The sequence below is a fragment of the Petaurus breviceps genome, unplaced genomic scaffold (assembly GCF_028583685.1).
Source record: "Petaurus breviceps papuanus isolate PSGF00001 unplaced genomic scaffold, PetGlider_PUasm1.0 126, whole genome shotgun sequence".
Classification (NCBI taxonomy): Eukaryota; Metazoa; Chordata; class Mammalia; order Diprotodontia; family Petauridae; genus Petaurus; species Petaurus breviceps.
In genome coordinates, this window is record NW_027185655.1 from 25,772,798 (window position 1) to 25,797,052 (window position 24,255).

A 24,255-nucleotide genomic window follows, 5' to 3' on the forward strand; every position below is an offset into this window, starting at 1 on the left:
GTTCTCATCAGTCCTCGCTTACTTTTCTAGCTTCTATCCATACTTTAAACACTAAGTCCATGAAACTTCTCCCATTTACTCTAACCCTACATCATTTTTTTTTCCTTTCCTAAACTCTGGTTGAGAAATTTACAGCCCATCATTGAATACTTTATTATGGAGTATCTTGAATGTTTCTCTCAAGATTCTTAGATAACTTCAAGGTTCATGCTTCTAAAGAAAACTTTCTTGACTCTCCCCCCATCAAGTTATTAACTGTTCTCCCTTTCCAAAAATTACTTTGTGAGCATCTTGTAAGTTACTATCTGGACAATCAACATTGTCCTCCCATGGGATACGCAGAACTTAAAACTAACTGAGGGCAAAGCTGTCCACTTTGGTTTTTTATTATTCCCTGTTCCAAGCACACAGTAGAGATTTAATAAAAGTTTCTCCAACTAAAATTAGTTCTATAGTTTTAGCACATTATAGTAATCTTTCTGCAAGTAACTAAGTCCACTGAAAATGGGGCAGATGTCTCACGTTCCTTACATCACCAAAATCCTCTAGCCTAGTGATGCCCACATATGGTATGATCTTAATCCATGTCACCAGGTACTCTGAAGAAAGTGATTTGTTAGCCTTAAACTGCTACCTTCAAATTCTCAATGAGTAATATCGTGAGTGGGTAACTCCCTCCCAAGGTGTAGCCTACAACCTGGCCACACCTTCTATGCATACTATGCAAGTGTGAAGTGCGGCTCAAGTATAGATGAAATATTGTTACTTTTTTAAACAATCTATATTTCTCATACGTACACACTTCTCCCTCACACTACTTCCCACCCCCCGAGCCCCCCACCCCTCCCCACCCCCGCCACCCCTGCTCACGTTGTCAAACAACATCTGCCTCAGCAGGAAAGGATTCTCTTAACGGGAGTTACGTCCCTGTCAGAGCAGCAACAGGTTAAATTAAATGCTAGACACTTATTAATAAAGAGACCTCCACACAAAATGCTACTCAGCTCCCTTATTAATTCAACTTTCCTTCCATTCTAGCATAGGGTGGAGGACTTTCAAAGCAATTAAAGCCCATTTTTACTAATGAGGAAACTGAGATGTGAAGAGGTTAAAAATGTTTATTTATAAGGGTAATTGTCTCAGGCGCGATGGCTTCAAGGTTACTGCGGGGCATCAGGGCACTGGCCGTCCAGGCCTTGAGGGCCTGTGGCCCTGCTCGGGTGGCCACTAGGTCTATGGCGACTGGAGGAGGTATCCCTTCTGATGAGGAGCAGGCTACTGGCTTGGAGAGAGAGATTATGATGGCTGCAAGGAATGATTTGGATCCATACAATATGCTAGCCCCAAAGGCAGCTCCAGGGACTAAGGAGGAGCCCAACCTGGTCCCTTCCATCACTGACAAGCGAATAGTTGGCTGTGTCTGTGAAGAGAACAACAGTGCAGTCAGTGCTCTGGTTCTGGCTTCACAAAGGCGAGACACAGCGATGCCCTAACTGTGGAACCCATTACAAGCTGGTACCCCACCAGTTTAGCCACTGAGCCCCTGAACTGGTTTACCTGAGATGTGTTATGTTTTCTTCCTTCCAATAAAAGACTAGCTATCTCCCTGGCACTCCCATAATATTAAAAAAAATGTTTTATAAGAATGAAAAAAGATTCAGTCAATTGGCTAGTTGTTTTGTCTACCTGATGAAGAACCAGTTTGATAGAGTTCCTTGTGACTGTGGCTCTCAGCAAGGTACCTGCCTTCTAATTCCATCTCTGCCACTAATAAAATAATTTCCTCAAATTCATAGAACTAAATCCCTCTTGGCTTCAGTTTCCTCCTATGTAAAATAAGCAGTTGCTGGACTAGACCTCCCAGTTCTAAAATTATAGGACTCAGCAAATATTACTTTTTGCCTATATTATTCTAGATTAACTTATTTTATTAGGTCGTATTTTCCCTAGAAAATAATTACAGCTATTTTTTTGTTCAATCATTACGGTTGTGTCCAACTCTTCATGGATTCATTTGGGTTTGTTTGTTTTTTTGGCAAAGATACTGGAGTAGTTTGCCATTTCCTCTCTGGCTTATCTTATATGAGGAAACTGAGGCAAACAGGGTTAAGTTAGCTAGTGCCGGGCACTCTATCCACTCTGCCTCCTAGCAGCCCTAACTGTATCTCTTAGCAGACCCACACATGAAAAGAAATAATTCTTACGTTAACATCTATTTTTGAAAAATTTCTTAACCAAAAATCCCTACTCAAGGCAATTCCAGGGTATACACATTTTAAGTTACTTGACTCTTTCCAATCCCCAATCACCAAGATACTTGTAGTAAATTTATGTATGATACTTTTTCTGCCTTTCATGATTTACTTTCTCTGACAGATGCCTGGGAATGTTAACAAACAGGCTTATAAAATTTATCATTGTCACTTTGAAAAGATCCAGATGAGGAAGAGATTCACAGGTCTGGCAGACAAAAAAGAAAAACACATGAATATGATGTTGGGGAGAAGTACCATACAGTGTAAAAAGAGGACTGGGTTTAGAAACAAAGGGCCTGGGGCAGAATTCTGGCTCTGCCCCTCACTATGAGGGTGACTTTAGCTACCGTGTTCCCCCGATAATAAGACACTGTCTTATTAATTTTTTTGGACAGAAAAACACCAGAGGGCTTATTTTCAGGGAAGGGCTTATTTTAATGAACATTGACAGCAATTTTAATAAACAGGTAAATGTGAACAAAAAAATGTACCTTTATTCAATAAGCAAATCACTGGGGAAGAACAGGATGACGCGCTCACTGCTGCAGCTCTGATTGGATGCAGCTCAGAGCGCGGCGTGCGTTTCAGGGGGGGTGGGGGACGGTGCATACAGAGGGTACCGTAATGTAGCGTGTAGTGCAGGGGATCACCTTCACTACAGTAGCAATCTCAATAGGGCTTATTTTGGGGGGAGGGTTTATTTTAGAGGAATCTTACACAGTAAGGGGAGGGCTTATTTTCAGAATAGGTCTTATTATCGGGGAAATACGGTAAGTCACAATCTCTTTGGGTCTCCTTCTCCTCTGTATGGTAAAGGGTTTAGATCAGCTACCTATGAGGTACCCTCCATCACAAAAGTTCCTGTGGCCCCTTGAAGGTCAATGGCATGTTACAGTGACATATTAGCCTAAAATAAGAACAATAAATATTGACCACTTTTGTTTTGAGTCATTGTTAAATATGTGCGGTCTGAAGGATATATGAAGCTGATTCCTCACCCCTACCAAAGTTACAAATTAAAATCAAGACAAAATTAGCTAAAGAATTCATTTGCTACCAAAAAAAATTTCTAGTATGATTCAACCAAAAATAAATAACATCTACTTGCATAAAAAGTAAGTGCTAAAATGTCTCATTTTAAATTAGTTTTTCAATACAACAGATATTTTTTTTACAAAAGGTCTCTTATTAGGGTGGCTAGGTGGCACAGTGAGGAGAGCACAGGCCCTGGAGTCAGGAGGACCTGAGTTCAAATCCGGCCTTAGACACTAAACACAAAACTAGCCATGTGACCTTGGGCAAGTCACTTGACCCCAATTGTCCTGTCTTCCCCCCTCCAAAAAGCAAAAAACAAAAACAAAAAAACCCAAAAAACAAAAAGCAAACAACAAAAAAAGGCCTCTCATGCTTAAGGCACTTCTCAAAATGTGTCAGCGACTATATAATACAAGGGTACCTAATCCAAGAAAAAATGCATTAATATTTCTAATGCTTCAGTGCAAAAATTCCCTTTTACCCACATCATCCTGGGGCACTCTTGTATCAACTCACTTAGAAGAACCATGACAGGGGAGGCTAGGTGGTGCAGTGAGTAAAGCACCGGCCCAGGAGTCAGGAGGGCCCGAGTTCAGTTCTGACCTCAGACACTTAACACCCACACAAAAAAAACTAGCCATGTAACCTTGTGCAAGTTACTTAACCCCAATTGCCCTCCAAAAGGCAAAAAAAAAAGAGCCACAACAACATAATTTTAGTGCGGATTCTGTTGTGTCCTCTGCATATTGAAATTCATGAAGATCAGAATGGTAAAATTTTAAATAATAATAACCCCCATTGTCATCTCATTGTAAAATAGAGCAGACAGGAAAGTAATTTGAAAAGTAAAATCTTCAAACTCTCTATTTTAGAAAACTGACACTGTTAGAAACAGGTGATCAGCCCAAATTGGACTCTGGCTTACACAAAATTTAATAAAATGTTAATTATGGCTCTGTGAAAAGGTAAACTCAATCCTTATTTATTGAGTTGTCAGGCAACTCAATCCCTATTTAATATTAATACCCCTCCCATTAGGCTAGAGTCCACTTAAACTCCTAGGCCATAACTGAACCAAAAATAGAAGGAATAGCATTCAAAATCACAAACATATATTTATAATTTCATAAACATATTAAAAATGATTTTAGGAACATAAGTTGACATGTATGAAAAAAGAAATAAAACAATAAATAAAAATTTTATTTTAGGAGAACATTAGTTATTATATTTGCTGCCTAAGCTTCGGGAGCAAACAAAACAACATATTGTTAAGTATGCTTCCTCTCCTGATCAGACCCTTAGATATACTTAGATGCATTTGTAATATATCTCTGTACCTCCAACCATTTGATAATTTGCCCTCCCCAAAAAAAGAAAGAGCTTTTCTTCTGAATGATTCATTGCCTGCATAAACTTCTCCTACCTAAATTTAAATAAGTTACATTGCCTACTCATAAGAGATCATAATACTGTTCTCTAATTCAGTACTAACAATATTTACATATTACAAATAGTTACAGTATTGAAAAGAGTCATAGCATCATGCCAAATGCCTAATCTGAGACTTTTGTTGACTTATACAAAAAAAGCATCTAATTTATAGGACACACCAAAAGAAACTCAGAATTTGGACATTTTGGCTCTTCTACGCCAGCTATCAGATATAGGTTTGGGTTATATTTTGTTTTTAAGTTTCATTTTGTATGTGTATGTACATACATATAACACAGACTACCTATGCTAGCCCCCAAGGACAGGATGTGAACATTTCAACCCTCCTTTAGAGTTCTCTAGTACCCCTGGTGGGGTCCTGGGTACTTTGCCATAGGCTGCAGCCCCCACTCACAGTATTCTCTCAGCTAACACTTGAATCAGCTTTTACAAAGAAATATTAACTTCAAAGGTATAACCAAAATATACAAACTTACTTCCCAACATGTGGGGATTTAATCCTCTTTCTGTATCACCTCAGTCTCTGGGGAGGCAAGTGGAGCTTAGGTTTATAGTTTAACTCAGTTCCTATACGGCACAGGCCCAAGTCCCAAGCCCCTGGCCCCTTCTTGGGCTTCAATCCCAGGAATTCTGACTTCCCAGGGCTTCCCTGCTAGTCTGACTGGCTACATGTCACCATGACTCAAGCCCGCAAGTCCAGTGCAGATTATTCCCTGTACCAAGAAACAAAGATGGACAAATGATGGACAAACATGGGAAGCAAACATGGCCAGGACCATTTCTCTGAGCCACCAGTAAAAAGATAGAGGGAAAGAAGGCTTCCCCCCTTGCCTGGTACAGTTCATGGCACCCATGCTGTGGGTGAACTGTGTATGATCTTTGCTCTCTGAACACATCAGGAAAATGCACTTGGGGCTGAGGGCAGGGGGAGAGAAGAGAGTGAGACTGTCCCAGTCTGTCAGTTTTAAAGACACAGCCTATTCCAGCTGTGTGGCCAACTGGCAGGGTGATACAGGGGAGCAGGTTATCTCCATGTTACGCAATTCTGGGCATGCTCAGAGTAATATACCTGTATATGTATGTGTGCATGTATACAGACACATAGATATCATATATATATATATATATATAATAGAGATAGAATAAAATTATACCTATCAACATGGATGCTGATTTCTCATAACAGAAATCAGACCACCACTACAAAACATCTGAGAGTAATCAGATTTTTGTATTATTCCTGGAGATTTCTAGTTAAAATTTGAGGCCAAAACTAAAAAATTTGCTTGTTTCTTCCCTTTACGTTTTACGTATTTAATAAAAATACTAAAAGCATAATTATTTTTAACCTAGCACATTTACCATTCAAAGGAAGGGTCTATTTAAAATATTAGGTAATATCAGTAAAAAAAAAAAAAGTGCAATCTGGTGTCAGAGTAACTAGGCTCAAAACATCCACTTTAATGCATACACCTATTTGACCACCTACTAATCATTTAACATCTCTGGGCCTGAGTTTTCTCATATACAAAAGGAACAAGTTGGGTCAGATGGTTTCAGAACTACCTTTCAGTTCTATATTTATGATTCTAAGAGCAATAAATTTACAAAGTCACCTAAGGAGAAAACTTGGAATCACTGGGGCAGGCCAGCAGCCTTCAATTTACTTTGCCATTCAAATAGCAAAAAACAAGAAACAAAAATGCATCTTCTTAAAAGAACTGCTGATAACCCCATTACTTTAATTAGCAACACATTCTGATGAAGGTAAAATTTTGTTCTGTTTGATTTACTGGGATTTAAAAGGACCAAATAAAGACTATTAAAAAGTCACTGCAAGTATAATGGGACTATGATGGGAAATTGATAAATGAATTATTTGATCTGAAAAAAAATGAAAATTTAAATAGAACATGAGTACATAAGATTATGAAGTTTAGAGTAAAAGCTAATCAACTGTTCTTCCTTATTATATGACTCCATAATATAATTATTAAGGATCATTCAATGACACAAATGGCAGATAAAATGAAAACAAATGAATGGAAATAAATTCAACATATATAACAGTCCAGGTCACAAAGCAGGTCACAAAGTTAAATACAATAAACTGATTTTAAGACAAACTGGATCATAGATGACAAAATTTATGATTATTTAATGGAAAATTATATTTCATAATATAAGATGATTAAGAAGGGTCAATGAATGGGCAGCCAGGTGGCTCAGCGAGTAAGAGCACCGGCCCCAGTGTCGGGATGACCTGGATCAAATCCGGGCTCAGATACTTAGCACCACACCCAGAAATAACTAGCCATATAACCTTGAGCAAGTTACTTAACCCCGATTGCTTAAAAAACAAAAAAAAGAGGGTCAATGAAGAAAATTCAAGTAGTATAAATTCTACTAAAGCCTGAGGTAGTCTTAGAATAATTTGTACTTTCTTCAGAAAGATCATGTACTGACTACAGGCAAATTTTTGGCTGTGATCTTGAATTTCACTTTACAAATCCAAGCAGAAATCTTTAAAATTAGCTTTCTTTCTTTTTTTTTTCTTTTTGGAGGGCAACTGGGGTTAAGTGACTTGCCCAAGGTCACACGGCTAGTTTTTGTGTTAAGTGTCTGAGGCCAGATTTGAACTCAGGTCCTCCTGACTCCAGGGCTGGTGCTCTATTCACTGTGCCACCGCCCCTAAAATTAGTTTTCTATTCCACTGTGACATGGCACTATATATACCATCAATTCATGTGAATACTTGGTTAATTTTGTAGATTATCCAGTGGTCTTCAATCTATGCACCTGTCTGCTTTATCCACAACGTGGTAATTATCATAACTGGTTGGCCATAAATCTTCAGGCGAAAAATAATTGAAAGCTCCCCACGCAGCAGAGATTCATTCCTTTTTAAAAATGAGAGGCAAAGGAGTGGCTAGGTTGCACAATGAATAGAGCACTGGCCCTAGAGTCAGGAGGACCTGGATTCAAATCTCATCTCAGACACGTAACACTCACTAGCTGTGTGACCTTGAGCAAGTCACTTAACCCCAATTGTCCTGCCCTTCCCCCTCAAAAAAAAAAAAAATGAGAGGCACAAGAGACAGATTCACCAATGGAGCAAGCCTTTGCTGGTTCGAAACTAATGGGTGCTCGCTTAAAGAGTAAAGTAAATTGAAAGAAAGATAAGGAAATGTATTTGAGATGATCTGGTACAAGGCCCGATACAGAGATTTATTTAACTACATTTAAATGTCATTTTTAATGCAATTTTTCATTAAGATGGGGGAGGTAAACATAATGTATACAAGCAAAAATTTAACAAGGGCACTAAATCAAATAATGATGAGGGGGGGGGGGAGACAAAGAATAATAATCTTAATCACTAGGCCCAGGAATCCACAAAATGGCAGACAAGAAATACCTAAGGCTTCCCTCTTTTATGGAAACTAGCAGAAGTAACAGCTAAATAAACTTAATGATGGATAGCTCTAAAGAGGTGGGGCAGCCTAAATCTGTAGTACTCTGTGCCTCATGGTAGGAAACACAAAGTCTCCACAAATGGAATTTCTGAGGGTTCTCATTAAGGATTCAGAGTGAGAAACTCCAAGTACAGTCTGAATGTCCACAGTTCTCTGACCTGAGATGTTCCAAATGACCCCAAAGAGCACGATATTCTATTCGTAGTGAACAGAAAACACAGTTCTCTCATAAGGAAGCACCAAGATGACTGGAAACCACAGTGTCCTGACTAGGTGGGGGCCAGAAGCCACTAGTTTTCTGACTAGGTAGGATGTCAACAGCAATGATCTGAGATACTGAAGATCTTGGAATTCTGATGCTACAGAGGACACCAGAAACCTCTCAGCTCCTTGAAGCACACCAGGGAGGTGTCAACCAGTGGAAATCAAGGCTAGCCTAGGAAATCAAGTTCAATACCAAACAAGGTTTGAGCGTGTCATGTAAGAGTGAAGGAAAGAGTAAAGGGTAAGCCTGGCACAAAGTTCCAAGCTGGAAGAGTGGACAGATGAATAAGAAGAATAAAACACTGTAATCTAGGTAGGAATAGTATGGGAAAGTCTCGCTGGATATTTTAATAAATTATCTGGTAGAGGTAATATTCATGAAGTCTTCAAATTTGCAAATGACATTAACTCTCTCTTGAACTGAAATGCTAAGCCCTTGGGATAAACCAGGAAAAGATTTCTCTCTTATGAGTTACAAAAGGTGGGTGGGGATGAGGAGAGGGGGAGGCAGGCACCAGGCAATGGAAATAAATATAATGTAATGCATCTACAGGGGGGAATCCAATCTAAACCATTGGGATAATAAACTCTTGGTCATGTTTTACTTCTGGATCTGTCACCCACAGGCGTGAACTGGTTGTTAGGCTTGGAAACGACAGGCATCTTATGGAGGAGTAACCATTCCATTGTCAAGTTCATGATAAACGAGAGGGAATTTAGGAAGAGTCAAATAGGAAGGCAGCATGAGAAAGCAGAAAGAATGCTTGATCTGGAATCAAAGAACATGTATTCCTTTGGCTCTAACCATTCGTTTGACCTTAGATAAATCACTTTTATTCTTTGGGCCTTAATAGTCTCGTCTGTAAAATGAGGGGGTTGGACGAGATCAGGGGTGGGGAAGCTGCAGCCTTGAGGCCACATGTGGCCCTCCAGGTCCTCAAGTGAAGCCCCCTGGCTGATCTGCAGTCCTAGTCAAGAAGACCTGAATTCAAATCCTGCCTCAGACATTTATTAGCTGTGTGACCCTGGACAAGTCATTTAAGCTGTTTGTCTGTTTCCTCATTTATAAAATGTGAGATAAAAACAGCCCCTACCCAGGGTTTTTGTGAGGATCAAATGAGAAAGTAATTGTAAAGCTCTTGAAAGGTGCCTGTCACGTATATAAATGTTAGTTGTTGTTATTATTATTATAGTTATCATTATCCCTATCAACCTAATTCAGCTCCCACGGTGCTAATCTGTGCCATTAAAAGGACTCTGGAAACACTACCCGAATGGCCCTTGCTCCAGGTGCTATGCTGCCGTGTCCAGCCATTCACTTCGCCATCCTTCACATCTGCATCCCCCATTACCCACTTCAGCCACAATGTGAGCTATTACGGCATTCCATTGCAATCACATTCTATTACCAGTTACAGTGTGCTGGACCAGATTCAGGCCAGTCTGGGGCTTCAGGCTGAGATGTCCTGAAAGAAGACAGTCAGACCATCTAACAGTAAGAAAAGGTTTACTTAGCTATAGCAAAGATACAGCTTAGTTACAAAAAAAGGAGACAATACTTGGGTTTTATACCGATAGTATATATAGTAACATCATATACATAGGTACCTATATTTAGGTATACATAGCTCTAGTCTCCGTAAAACAATGTCAGGTCAGCAGGACAAAGTATGCAAACACCCACAGCCATAGTTTATGTACCAAATCTTAAGGGCCCAAGCTTTATGTAAGCTAGTCTCTCTGTCTCTCTCTCTCTGTCTCTCTCTCTCTCTCTCTCTCTCTCTCTCTCTCTCTCTCTCTCTTCAGTGACCAGGAAGCTAGATGAAGCCTTAATCCTAAGTCAGTCAAAATCTCAATAGCACTTTTTAATAGCCACAATAAAGACAGGGGCCCAAGGAGAGAGGTCTGGACCTATATGAGGAAATCAGACCATCATGTGAAACAATCTGTCAGGGCTGTGGGTTGGAGAGTGACCTCAGGGACGAAGCATGACACCTATCCCCTGGAAGTTAATTACCCTAATGCAAATGCTCAATCACCCTGCCCTGGTTACTGTTCTGAGTTCAGAGGACATAGACCAAAATTTCACAGAAGTTAGCTCAGAAGGGATGGAAGGAACCAATTAATAATAAAAGTGATAATACAAAGAAATAACAGCCATTAAAAGATTTTTAAAAACGGTTTGTCTAAAGAAACCAATGTCAATTGGGGAATGGCTGAACAAGTTGTGGTATATGGTCATGATGGAATACTACTGTGCTATAGGGAATGATGAGCTCAATAATCTTAGAAAAACATGTTAAGATTTGCACTAAATGATGAAGAGTAAAGTTAGCAGAATCAAGAGAATATTGTATACAGTAACAGCAATATTTGGGGGTTTTTTTAGGGCAATTGGGGTTAAGTGACTTGCCCAAGGTCACATGGCTAGTTTTTGTGTTAAGTGTCTGAGACCAGATCCGAACTCAGGTCCTCCTGACTCCAGGGCCAGCGCTCTATAGCAATATTGTTTTAAGAATGACTTTGAATGAATAAGTCATTTTGACTATTATAAATACCCAAATTAACTATAAAGATACTATCTGCATCTAGAGAAAAGAACTGATAAATAGAAGTATTTCTAGAATAATTGTGTATATATATATAATCATATATATATACATATATATACACACATTCATTATATATACACTTATATGTGTATACACACATACACACACCTAATGGTAGCCATCTCTAGGGTGGGAAGAAAAAAAAGAAACTTATATGATAATTTTTTGTTACATACTTAAAAGGAATAGCAAGTTGTACATAACAGATTTGCCATTTCATATGCAACTATCTTTTTCATTATACTATGTTATGGAACTGCTTCTTTCCCATAAATTAAAAATAATTTAAAAAATTTTTAAAAAGAAATCAGTGTAGACAGACCTGACAGTTTCACAGTTTCAGGCCTAGCTTAATAGGTACCAAATTAAAATTATTTTTCTTGATCTCTAGAGCAAGAATGTGTAAAATAAACTACCAATCATCTTATATTCTTAAAAGACACCTACAGAAGGTGGAAGAAAAGACAGGTAAGAAAAGATGAATATAAAAATGTAGACAGTACTGTAAAAACAATGTCAGCAATAATAAAAATCAGAATGAGTTAAGACTGGTATAAGAAACTAAAGAAAAGAAAAAAGGTTTAAGTTAGATAGGAGGAATAAGATAAAAGATAGAGAGGTCTGGTGCTTGGGATGGATAGGATGATGGTAACAGAGAGATGGCAGAACTGCTTAATAATGTTTTCTGCCAAGTAAAGTATTATTTTGACTGGAAAGAGGAAGAGAAAGTAGGTGCCCATAAATTGGCATGTGAATTAATGGAATAGTATCGTGCAGTAAGAAATGACAAATATGAAGACTAAGTGGGAACATTAGTTAGCAACGGATAGAGTGAGATAATCAGAAGCATAAGGACACAGTCACTATAATAATGTAAATGGAAGCCAAACTGGGAATAATTGAAAAGTCAATCATAGCTCTGGAAAATAGGTGGTACCTTCCTCCCTCTTCACAGCAGAGATGGAGAATTGTTAGAGCAGAATGTTATATCTAGAGTCAAATGCTATCTCTTTCAGTGACTGCTTTCAGATACTTTCGTTCAATTGTTTTTGTCTGGCACAAGGGAGAATTCAAACTCAAAATGAAAGATCATTTCCAAAAAAATGACTGTGCTGTACAAACAAAACTTTTTTTAAAAAAGGAAGAAATACAGGCAATAAGAAGTTGATATCAGAAAATAATAAAGAGAAAGTGAAATGTCATCCAAGTGCTCTTAAAGAATCTCAGTCACCTGGCTCAAATGCATTATTCCTGACTGAATATAACTGATGAGCCATAGCACATTTTTTTGTTTTAGTTTTTTTTTTTTTAAGGGAGGAAGGCAGGGCAATTGGGGTTAAGTGATTTGCCTAAGGTAACACAGCTATTAAGTGTCAAGTGTCTGAGGCCATATTTGAACTCTGGCTCACCTGACTCCAGGGCTGATGTAGACCCTAGTTGCCCCCCACAGTGTTTTGAAAGATCAAAAAACTTCTAACAGAAAATAGGAGAATTATTTTAAAACTTGGAAAGAGCAAATGTTAGACAGCTAGTCAATTCACATTTATAAAACAACTACTAGGTGTGAAGCATCGTGTTACATAATGGAGGTTAAAAAGAGAGGAAAAAGACAGTTGCTGCCCTCAAGGAGTTCCCCATCTAATAGAGGCAATGTGCAAATTACTATGTATAAACAACATATATACAAGAAAAATAGAAAATAATCTACAAAGAAAAGGCACTTGAATGAAGAGGGACTGAGAAAGACTTCCTGTAGTAAGTGTGATTTTAGCTGGGACCTGAAGAAAGCCAGGAGGCAGAGGTGAGGACGGAGAACATTCTAAGCATGGGGACAGTCATTGCAAATACTCAAAGTTGAAAGATGGAGTTTCTTCTTCAAGGAATAGCAAGGAGCCCAGTGTCACTAGATTGAAGAGTACTGGGGGATGTAAAATCTAACAAGATTGGAAAGGTAGAGTGGAACAGGTTATGAAGGGCCTTGATTTTATATCAAAAAGGATTTTATACTTGGTCCATACAGTAATAGGGGGCATTAGAGTTTATGGTCTCACACGGTCTTTAGGAAGATGACTTTGGCAACAGAACAGAGGGTGAACTGAGGAGTGACTTGTGGCAGGCAGACTAAGCAGCTGGCTCTTGCAGTATTCCAGGCATGAGGTGATGGAGACCTGTACCAGGGTGATAGCAGTATCAGAAGGGTAAGGAGCATATTCGAGAGGCACTGCAAATGTGAGACTGTCAGGCCTGGCAATAAAGTGGATATGGGGGGGGGGGTCTGAGATACAGTGAGGCGTTGAGAATAATACCTAGATTGTAAGCCTAGAAGACTGGGAGAAGGATGGTGTCATTGACAGTAAAAGGCATATTTGAAAGGGAGGAAAGTTTAGGTGGAAAAATAATGAGTTTAATTTAGAACATGCTGAGTTCACGATGTCTAACAGGGCATCCAGTTCAAGGTGTCTAATAGGTAGTTAAAGATTCAAGATTGGAGATAAGCAGAGAGATTAGGGCTGGTTAAGTAGATTTGAGAAACACCAGCATAAAGATTATAATTCAAACCATGTGTGCTGATGAGATCACCAAATGAAATAGTATAGACTAGAACAGGTTCCCAAACTTATTTGGCCTACTGTCCCCTTTTCAAGGAAAAAAAAAGTTACTCAGTGCCCCCACCTCCCTGCAAATCCATTTTCTTTTTAACCCTTCAATGGTCTGGATTTCTTTTTGAAATTTGCATCATTTCAAAATATACAAAATAGTTTTAAATTATGCATCTTAATTTTAATATTGTATTGTAAATTTGTGGTATTTTTTTCTTGAACTGAAATTTTGATGATGAAATATTTGCAAATATGTAACCACATAGTACCATATTATAAACAAGTCATAACACATAGTCCTGCTGATGGATGGTGGACTTCTCAACAATGCAAGACATGCTTGTTAAGCATGCCACACTGCCAGCACTTGCTTGTTAAGACCTGTTAGCAGACTTGACCACTGATATTGGTTATAACTTGCATTTTGTGTGTTTATTTGGAAAAATAAGGTAATCACTATAACTTTAACTCTGTTACACAGCAGATGAAATATGTACAAAGTTTTTCAAAATGTTCTTCTCTTCTTTCCTTATGTTTCCACCTACCCCCTTATTATCATTCAATGCCCCCTAATCTCACCTGAGGCTACTCAGTTCATTCCAGCACCCTCCCCAGGGGACAGTATAGCCCACTTCGGGAACCTATGCTAGAGGGAGAAGTAAAGAGAACCAAAGACTGAGCCCTGTGGGGACACTCACATTAGCAGACATGACCTAGATAAGGATGCAACAAAGGAGATTGAGAAGAAACCATCAAAAAGGTAGAAGAAGCAAGAAAGCAGAATCCCCAAAACTAGAGAATATCAAGGAAATGTTGATCAACAGTTTCAAAGACTAAGATCAAGAAGGATATGGATTGATTTAAAAGGCCAATGAATTTTGCAATTAAGAGACCATCATTAAATTTGGAGAGAGCAGCTTCATTTGAATGAGGTCAAAGCCAGACTATAGAGAGTTAGGGAGAGGAAGTTGAGGCATTTATCACAGAAAACCTTTTCAAAGAGTTCAACAACAAGGGGCAGAAGAGATATAGGATGGCAGTAAGTTGGGATGCTGGGTCAAAGACAGGGTTTTTTTAGGATGGGGGAGAAGGGGCATGGATATGTTCGTAGGCAGTAAGGAAGGAGCCAACAGAAAAGGAGAGAGGAAAGATAAGTGAAGGGGACGGGGATGACAAAGGAGGAAATCTGCAGGAAGAGTAGGAATGGAATGGAATCATTATGCAGATAATTTTCTGTCTTCTTTCTTTGTTTGGCAAAGAAAAGAGCCACCTCTTTGTGTAAGCCAGGGGTGAAGGGGGTGATAGTGGCAGAATACAGCTGAGTGAAGAGATGAGGAAGGGGAAAGAAGAAGCTCTCAGCAAATGGCTTGATTTTTTTCAGTAAAATACAAAGCAAGGTTCTCAGCTGTGAGGGTGGTGGAAAGGAGAGCCATAGAAGGTTTGAAAAGGGATATAAAAGTTTGGAAGAGCCACTGTACTAAGAAGGATAATAAGTGAATTCAAGAGATGTAAAAGAATTGCCTGCCAGCAGTGAGAACCCATTTGAGGTTATATAACATGAATTTGTAGAAGAAAAATTTTCATAATTTTTTCCACTTTCATTTAATAGCACATGCATAGGAACAAAGACAATGAATAATGGGAGTGATATAAGCCTAAGGCTTGGCAGGGTATATGATCAGTCATTGTCCCAATTTCCAAAATAGGGCAGAGACTAGAACCTGGAAACAATAGGCCAATGAATTTGATTTAAGGCAAAATTCCAGAAGTTATTATTATTGGGATGCTCAGTGAATATTTAGAAAAGGAAAAAGTAATTACAAAAGGCTAGATGGTTTTATCGAGAATTTTTCACACCAGACTAATCTTATTTGGTTTTTCACAGGGTAATTCAACCAGTAGACCAAGAAAAGCTGTATATATACACTTTACCTCAATTTTAGCAAAGCATTTGACAAAGTCTTTGTGCTATTCTTGTGGAAAGGTTTGAGAGATGTGGGCCAGACCACATTATAGTTAAATAGATTTGAACCTAAGTGAATAGTCCAACTGAAAGAAAGTCATTAATGATTCTAAAAGTGGACTCCAGTGGAGACCACAGGGATCTGTGAACCCCTTTGGCTCTGTGCTGTTTAACATTTTGTCATCTGTAACACTGACTTGGGAAAAGGCAAAGATAGCAAGCTGATCAAATTTGCAGGTGACACATAATTAGAATTCATAGCTAATACATAATCAGGATTAAATAAATCTTGACAAACTGAAACAATGGGTCTATTCTCCTAAAATGAAAATAAGCACAAACAAACAATCTTGCCTCTTTCTTGATCCCTTTTGTTATATGACCTGACTACTCAAATTTTCAAATACCTAATTGTTCATATGTTGCATGAGAAGGTAAGCTCAGGATAAAGACTAATTTTTTTATTTTGTTTTTATATCTAGAGCATCTAGCACAGTGCATTGCTAAATAAACATTTGTTGAATTAGATCTACTAAATTCACCAATTAAGCAATCATTAAGTATATACTGAGCTCTATGATGTGCCAGGGGGGGGAAATAAATTTAAAGGACAACTAAAAGGTCAAAGGTGTTGGGTAGTTTCCACATAAAGGTAAATTTAAAGAATGGCACTCTTTGATCTAAATAGATGATTTTATATATATATATATATATATATACATATATACATACACACACACACATATATATACATACATATGGTATAAGCAAGGTGAAAACAGACTTCATTAAGAGCAAGTATACATGAATTTAGTGGATATTATATCCTTGAGAGAAGAATTATTGAACTCTAAAGAAGTGGGTAAATACAAAAATAATAAGAGTTTGTTTTGTATAAGCAAAAGAATGTCTAAATTCCCAAATGAAAAATCCATACAAAGTTATGTTCAAGAAAACTAGTATATCTTAGAAGGCATAGCACTTGTCACTATAGAAAACAACCACGCCCTCCTCAAATCCATCCTTTGATGCCACTCTCAACAGACAGCACATATGGCTGTTCAGACTATTATCTATTAACCAGCTTTCCCAGTTCTGATTAGTAACATTCTACACTTTATTTTAAAATGTATTATTCATAAACTGAACCACCACACTAAAACTGGCTTTCACTTTCATTCCAGAACCTAGCATTGAATACACTGGTAGTACCAAAATATTTAGTAAGTCAGTTTCAAGCCTAAGCTGTAGAGGATTATGGTTTTCCTTGGCTCAGTTATATCATATTTTGCAGGTCTGGAAGAATACAGCTAAGAGAGAAGCTCATATGCTAATTTGTTAATAGGCTTCTTAAAGGACCTATGGCAACGGGGCTAAGCCAGTATCATGATGCATAAATAAAAGCTATCAAATCTCAAGAAGGCTATACCAATGAAACCAAATATGGTGGGCTTCGGTGGAAACCTATACCAAAAAATTATTGTAGGTTCTAAGCAGTATCTCAAAGAAAGTGTGTCCTGGAGCTGAAAACACACTTGATCACATGATATCCTACAGTCTCTAAATCCCCTTCCTTGGTCCCTCCAATTTAAAAGTCAAAGGGAGATTGCTGTGAAGGCTATGTGACAAGCTACAGAAATATGCATTGAAATTTTTTATTCCCTTTAGACAGCAGTCCCAAGGGGAAAAGAAATCACGAGAGATGAGCTGGGGAGAGTATTTAGAATCATAGGAGTTATAGCTAAAAAGTCACCAACCAAGGTAAACCCCAGCTCATTTTTCAGAAGAGAACTTTTCCTTTCCTTGTAAAGAGTGTATGCAACTGTGCTTAGCTGTTCTAAGTTTAAAACTCAAAAACAAAAACAAAAACCCTTCCATTGATCCTGCCATTTACTCAAGCTATCCTCCCCTCTCCTTCTCTTTACTGCCCAACTTCTAGAAAAAGTAGCCTCCACTTTCCCCTTCCCTCCCATTTGTCTTCTATCCTTTGTAATCTGTATACATTCCATTGCAGCTTTCTTCAAAGTCAACAGTAACACCTTATCATTAAACACCGTGCCCTATATTCTCTCCTGATCCTCCTTGACCTTTCTGATGAATCTATCACTGCCTACTTGGTAACTTCCACTCCCTTGGGTCAGGCTAAACTACACTAAAGGGGATACTTCTCCTCCTACCTTTCAAAATGGCTCCTTGCTTCATGTCAATATACATTTCTTTTCTAAGTTATCCTGGTTTTGTTGAATGCATCAAATTCAAAGAAAACCCTTCTACCCTGCTCTTTATAAAAAATGGTTCCTTGATCTCTTTTGCTGCCCTCTTATTCTGGTCTTGCCTCTAAAGTACGTGAATCTCCCAAGGTTCTAAACTTGGTCTTTTCTCCCCATACATCTCCCTGAGGGATGTCATCTCATGGTTTCAATTTTCAGCTTTACAGACATGACTCTCAATCTATATAGATCCACCACTTACCTATTTGAAGACACTCTTCATTCTCATATGGATCTCTCTACCTAAATGACACACTAACACCTCAAAATCAACATATCCCTAAACGAACTCATAAAACAACCTCCCTGGGGCGGCCAGGTGGCTCAGTGAGTAAGAGCACTGGCTCCAGTGTCAGGATGACCTGGATCAAATCCGGGCTCAGATACTCAGCACCACACCCAGAAATAACTGGCCGTGTAACCTTGAGCAAGTTACTTAACCCCGATTGCTTTAAAAAAAAAAGAAAAAACAACCTCCCTCCTACCTTCTATGTTTCTCTTGCTAGCACTGCCATCCTAATCTTCTAGTTTCAGTTTTAGGATTAACTTAGCATAATGTGATTGAAAGAAAATAAGACTCAGGTTCAGGACTTTGGTTTGAATCTCAGCTCTACCATTTGATACTGATGGGTCTTTGGGCAAACTACTTTCTCTCATGTCCTCGGCTTCCATATTTATGCTTAAACATGATGATCTCTAAACTCCCTTGCAACTGTAAATCCTATAATCTTTGTCTCTACCTTCCCCCAATCCTACACATCTCATATGTTCTGTCTTGTTGATTTCATTTCCACGGTATTTTTCATATTCTCTTTCTATTTCTACTGTAACCTTTATTCAGTTCATCATCTCTTCTCATTAGGCTATAGTAATACCCTCAAAAATTGTCTTCTGGTGAGTAAGAGCACCGGCCCCAGTGTCGGGATGATCTGGGGGATCGAATCCGGGCTCAGATACTTAGCACTACACCCAGAAATAACTGGCCGTGTAACCTTAAGCAAGTTACTTAACCCCAATTGCTTATAAAAAAAATTGTCTTCTGGTCTCCCATCTATACATTCTGTAATATATTTTTCATACTGCTGTCTGATTAATCTACCTAACCAACATCTCCAATCATGCCTTTCCTAATTGGATAAGCAAGTAAGTGACTATATGTAATGAATTATGCTAGACCATGAGCGAAGAAAAAGGAAATCTCTGCTCTCAAGGAACATAAATCCTACTGGAGGACTGGAAGAAGTAGACCAACAGGTAAATGCAAAATAATGTGGGAAGAAAGAGTACTAACAACAGGAGAAATTAGGAAGTATCTCACATAAGAGGTGCCCATGAGCTGATGTAAACTTACCAGAACCAGAATCCAAAAAAGTTAAGTCACACAAGACTTCAGTGGCCATCTAGACAAAGCCATACCAAAAAATTATCTCCATTATAATAAAACCTCTAATTGGTTGTACAGTCAATATTTGAAGTCCACCAATGAAGGTGAACCCAATATCTCCCGAAGTCCCCTACTCCAGATTTATTCTAATTATTAGAAAGCTTTTTCCCCTCCTGGCACTAAGTCTAAGTTTGTCTCTTCTATGTAATTTCCATTCACTATTCCTGGCCCTTTTCACTGTGGTCAGAGGACAGTTACTACCTATGTGATATTGGGTAATTCACAACTTCCTTACATCTTAATTTTCTTATCTATAAATGAGAAATATAGACAGCATGGCTTTTGAAGTCCCTCCTAGCTCTAAATATATGATTCAAATCAGTCTAATCCTTTTTTCCATATGATAACTCTTCAAATACTTGAAGTAAGCTATTACCACTACACCCACAAATTGTCCCTTTTCCAGGCCAAAGATCTCTCCACCCCCAATTCCTTCCTCTTAACCCCACATGGCATGGAATCAAGGTTCTTCCCTCTTATTGATGTTATTTATGCCTTTATCCAAGCCATTAATAAAAATGCTAAATTAAATAATGCCAATCAAAGATGCTTCATTTGGAGACCTCCTTCTAAGCTGACATTAAAAATGTATATATGGGATATAGCAGGGCTTCTTAAACTGCTTCTACTCAGGACCCCTTTCCATATTTTGGCAACATTGGGCGCTGCATGTCCTGAGGGCACATGCAGTACAAAGTGCACATGCTTTGAGTTCAGAACGAAGGCTGCAATGAAGATACTTGATGCAACATGAGCAAGTTCTACCAGAAACACTTCAGATTCATTACGTGTTTGATTTTTAAATAATTTTTGGTCATTGCATGTTCATAAACCTTTTACTGTTGCCAAATTTTTTGTAACCCCATATGGGGTCATGACCCACAGTTTAAGAAGCACTGGAATGTAGGATATGCCCCTTCAAGCAAAAATTGTTACTCTATTAATGATTCATAAAACTGTTACAGATGAGATTACAAATAATTTCTCAAGAAGATATTTAAGAAGAAATATATTCATTGTTCCATAAGTAAAAATGTGCAGAATTAAAAGGTATTTTCCTACAAAAGTTGCAAGGATTTGAACCCTAAAATAAGTAGTGGATAAAGATCATTGAAAATTATTAAGAGAAACATAACTGACCATAATGCAACAGAATACCAAGTTCTTGATCTAAATTAATTCCAGAAATAGCACTTAGGCATATTTCCATGAAATGTCAAGTATATTAAACAATATGAAATCTTTTATTCCTCTTATGAAACGCTTTAAAGACTTTATTTAATACAGATGATAAAATATTTCAAGTAGCAATGTGTTTATTCTTTTTAAATTTTTTTTTCTCTTTTTTTGTTGGGTGGAAGGCAGGGCAATTGGGGTTAAGTGACTTGCTCAAGGTCACACAGCTAGTAAGTGCTAAATATCTGAGGCCAAATTTGAACTCAGATCCTCCTGACTCCAGGGCCAGTGCTCTATTCACTGAGCCACCTAGCTGTGCCAGCAATGTGTTTATTCTTAAGAAAAATAAAGATACCATATCCTGCATATTATAGTATCATTTTAAAATATTGGTAACAAAGAATTGAACAAAGGTAATTTTCCAAGTTCTTAAAAATTTAGCTACAGGTGCTAAGTTCCAAATCAAACTATATTTAAGAGAGAAATAAGAAAGAAAAAAATCTAATTATGACATCATATATCACTCCAAATTACATGCTAGTAGAATTCTGATTTTCTATTAGAAATGATATGTTAATTAATCTGATTGATATTTATTGAGAATCTACTATATGAAAATAATTATGTTTAAGGCACTATAATATGAATAAGCAATACAAATGATAGCCTTATATTTATAAGGTAGGGCACATTTTTTTTTTTTTGCTTTTTGGAGCGGGGAAAGTAGGGCAATTGGGGCTAAGTGACTTGCCCAAGGTCACCGGATTAGCAAGTGTTAAGTGTCTGAGGCCAAATTTGAATTCAGGTCCTCCTGACTTCAGGGCCTGTGCTCCATTCACTGTACCACTTAGCTGCCCCTAGAACACATTTTTAAAAATATATATAATGAAGTTGAGGAAGAAACCACTATCAATTTGGATGATCAATGCAAATTACAGCACAACATAAAATTTAAATATTTATTCAACTAATTTATTTTAAAGGAATTAAAAGAGTTCTCCTCTGAAACTGCTTTCATTTAATCTCTGATCTATGATATTATATAATTTCCCTCATATTTACTTAACAGGGAAAAGTCATTGCCCCCAGATAGCAAGATAGTGAATTCTTCATTAATCTGGTTGCTGGCAAGTGGGATACAATACCCATAGCACTAAAACAACCTCAATATATGTCCTTCAAGTTATTTAATCAGAATTGATTAGAAACTGAAGAGAATTACTCAGAAGACTGAGAGATCCACTATGTATCTACCATTTTAGTATACATGCATAATTGGCCATGAAATGCCACTGCCAGTCTTGAGTTAGTCACAGAAAAAGAGAGAGTACTTTAGACCACTGCAGTACATCAGCAGATGATATCTACGGATCTTCTGGAGAGATGGCTAAGAGGTTGTACCTGCTCCTTGGCATTCCTGCCACCATTTCAAAATGTCAAGAAATGACCATCACAAAAATAATGAAAGCAACAAACGTAAGAGAAAGGATACAACTCCCAATGAGAAGTATGGGAAGAAGTAAAAGAGGTTAACATTGTAGGCTCATTGTGTTATTGTTAGCATTATTCACTCATTACCCCCAAATATCTGCAAAAATCTACCTTTAGCTGTGAGATATCTATTTGTCTGTCTTCTGTGGATTCTCGGAGACTCAAAGTCTCCATATAGGAAGGATATCCAATGACCCTGCAAAGTGGCTGATGAAGAAAAAATTAGTAAACAAAACAGAAAAGGAATCAGCACAATAAACAAATATTTGGAGGCAAAGAATCCTCTAAGGAAACATAACATATAATAAATGTAATCACTCTCATAGAAGTAACAATGCAGCAACTACAAGTAAGTATATTTCAAAAGAATAACAAAAGAATTTGAAAAATAAATTTAAAATAATAAGGGACATTAGAAAGTAGAGATCTGTTGAAATTATAAAATCAAAGACAGTTGATAATTGAGAACAATGACAGAGAAATTCTCTAAAATGATAGATTCTTTGAAAATTTCTGTTTGAGAAGCAGCTAGGTGGTGCAGTGAATAGAGCACTGGCTCTGGAATCAGGAGGACCTTAATTCAAATCCGGCTTCAGACACTTGATACTTACTAGCTGTGTGACCTTGGATAAGTCACTTAACCCCAATTGTCCTACTTTCCTCCCTCAAAAATAAAATACATATTTGGAGGAAGAGGAGGGGGAGCAGGAGGAGGAGAAGGAGAAGAAGAATTAATTGATCAAAATCAAAAGAAATAAATGTATGAGATCCATGAAAGTCAAGGAAGTTGAGTTTGAAGTTAAAATGCAAAAAGATAATATAAGCATTACAGATCTTCCAGAGAAACACAAAGGAATGAAAAAGTCTCATTACCATACTTCAGGAAATCATTCAGGAAAACTACCCCTAAAATATTAAAAGCAGAGAGCAAAGTTCATACTGATAAGAGTCTACACAATATTAGTAGGCAGAAACTTCAAATTTCACTCACCAAGAAATATCAACTCAGACCAAGTAATGTCAACATCAAAGAACCAGTAGCCAAGAAAAAGATATTCACTATCAAAGGGAAAATCCATCTGAAATGAATAAGCCCATTACTCTGTTTACAAGAAAAAAAAGTTGGAATATCATAGTCCAAAAAGGAAAAGAAAATCTGCTTTCACCCAAAAAAATATCCCAAAGCAAAGGGGGCAATGTGACAAACTCAGTATTCATATTTGATTAGCAAGAAAAGAATTGAGAAACAAAATCTGTTACTTCTTTGAAAAAAAATATTTTTATTCTAATACATACACATCAGATAATTTGCCACAACGTGGACCTTGGGATAGCATTTTGCTCTATTCAGCAAATATTAAGCTAATTGGGCTCTTGCATTCTCCTAATTTTTTCAGAAAAATATGACTGTAAAGTTCTCATCTGCAAAAGAATGGCCTGAAAAACCATACTTATTAGTTTCTCATAATCTGATCAAAGTATACACTGAAGTATGCATAGACTAATCTCACAATTTTTTTTAGAAATGAGAAAATAGGAATATATATCCATAGTTATTATTATTCCCCTGGTCTCTTTTTTTGGTAATAATAAGCCTGTATCTTTTTTTTTTTGACAAATTTTGGTAAACTCTCACATTGCAAATATCCTGAGAATCTATCCCTTGATACCCTCAAAGTTGTAATGCCTCCAATAAAGACCTCCTCCATGTAGAAATTCCATATCTAGTCCCAATGTAGTTTCTGTATTTTTCTTCTTCGGGGCCTTTTTTACTTCCTTAAAAAAACATCCAGGAAAGTAACGTTAGCATCCGAATGTGGATGATAAATTATCCCTGATGATGACAATTTATTATGAAATTCTTTATGGATATTTTCCATTTTACAAATGAGGTAAGTGAGGTCTGGAGAAATTCTGTAATACAACTAGTGAGAATCAAAAGTAAAGTTATTCAAGTTCAGGACTCCTCCCATTACATAACACTGCCTCTCAATACATGGTACAATGCTGAGGACTGTGGGGAACAAGCATTACATAAAAACCGCTCTTGCAATGTAAGTTTTTGTCATGAGGATGACCAAATTGATATAAATTATACATGAACAGGATATACTGTGAAGGCAAGTCAAATCACAAACAAGCATATGTATTTCATATACAAGTTAACTGCAAGTAAATTTTAGGAGTAAAGAGAAAAGGGAAATAGATAATACA

At 37.5% G+C, this 24,255-nt stretch overlaps 1 protein-coding gene and 1 pseudogene across 3 annotated transcripts in view; one reads left to right on the forward strand and one right to left on the reverse strand.

Annotated features, from left to right (window-relative positions):
• BMPR1B (bone morphogenetic protein receptor type 1B) overlaps positions 1 to 24,255 on the reverse strand; it is a 482,311-nt gene that overhangs the window by 450,405 nt on the left and 7,651 nt on the right. The window lies entirely within an intron of this gene.
• On the forward strand, positions 1,103 to 1,592 carry LOC138169666 (cytochrome c oxidase subunit 5B, mitochondrial pseudogene; annotated as a pseudogene).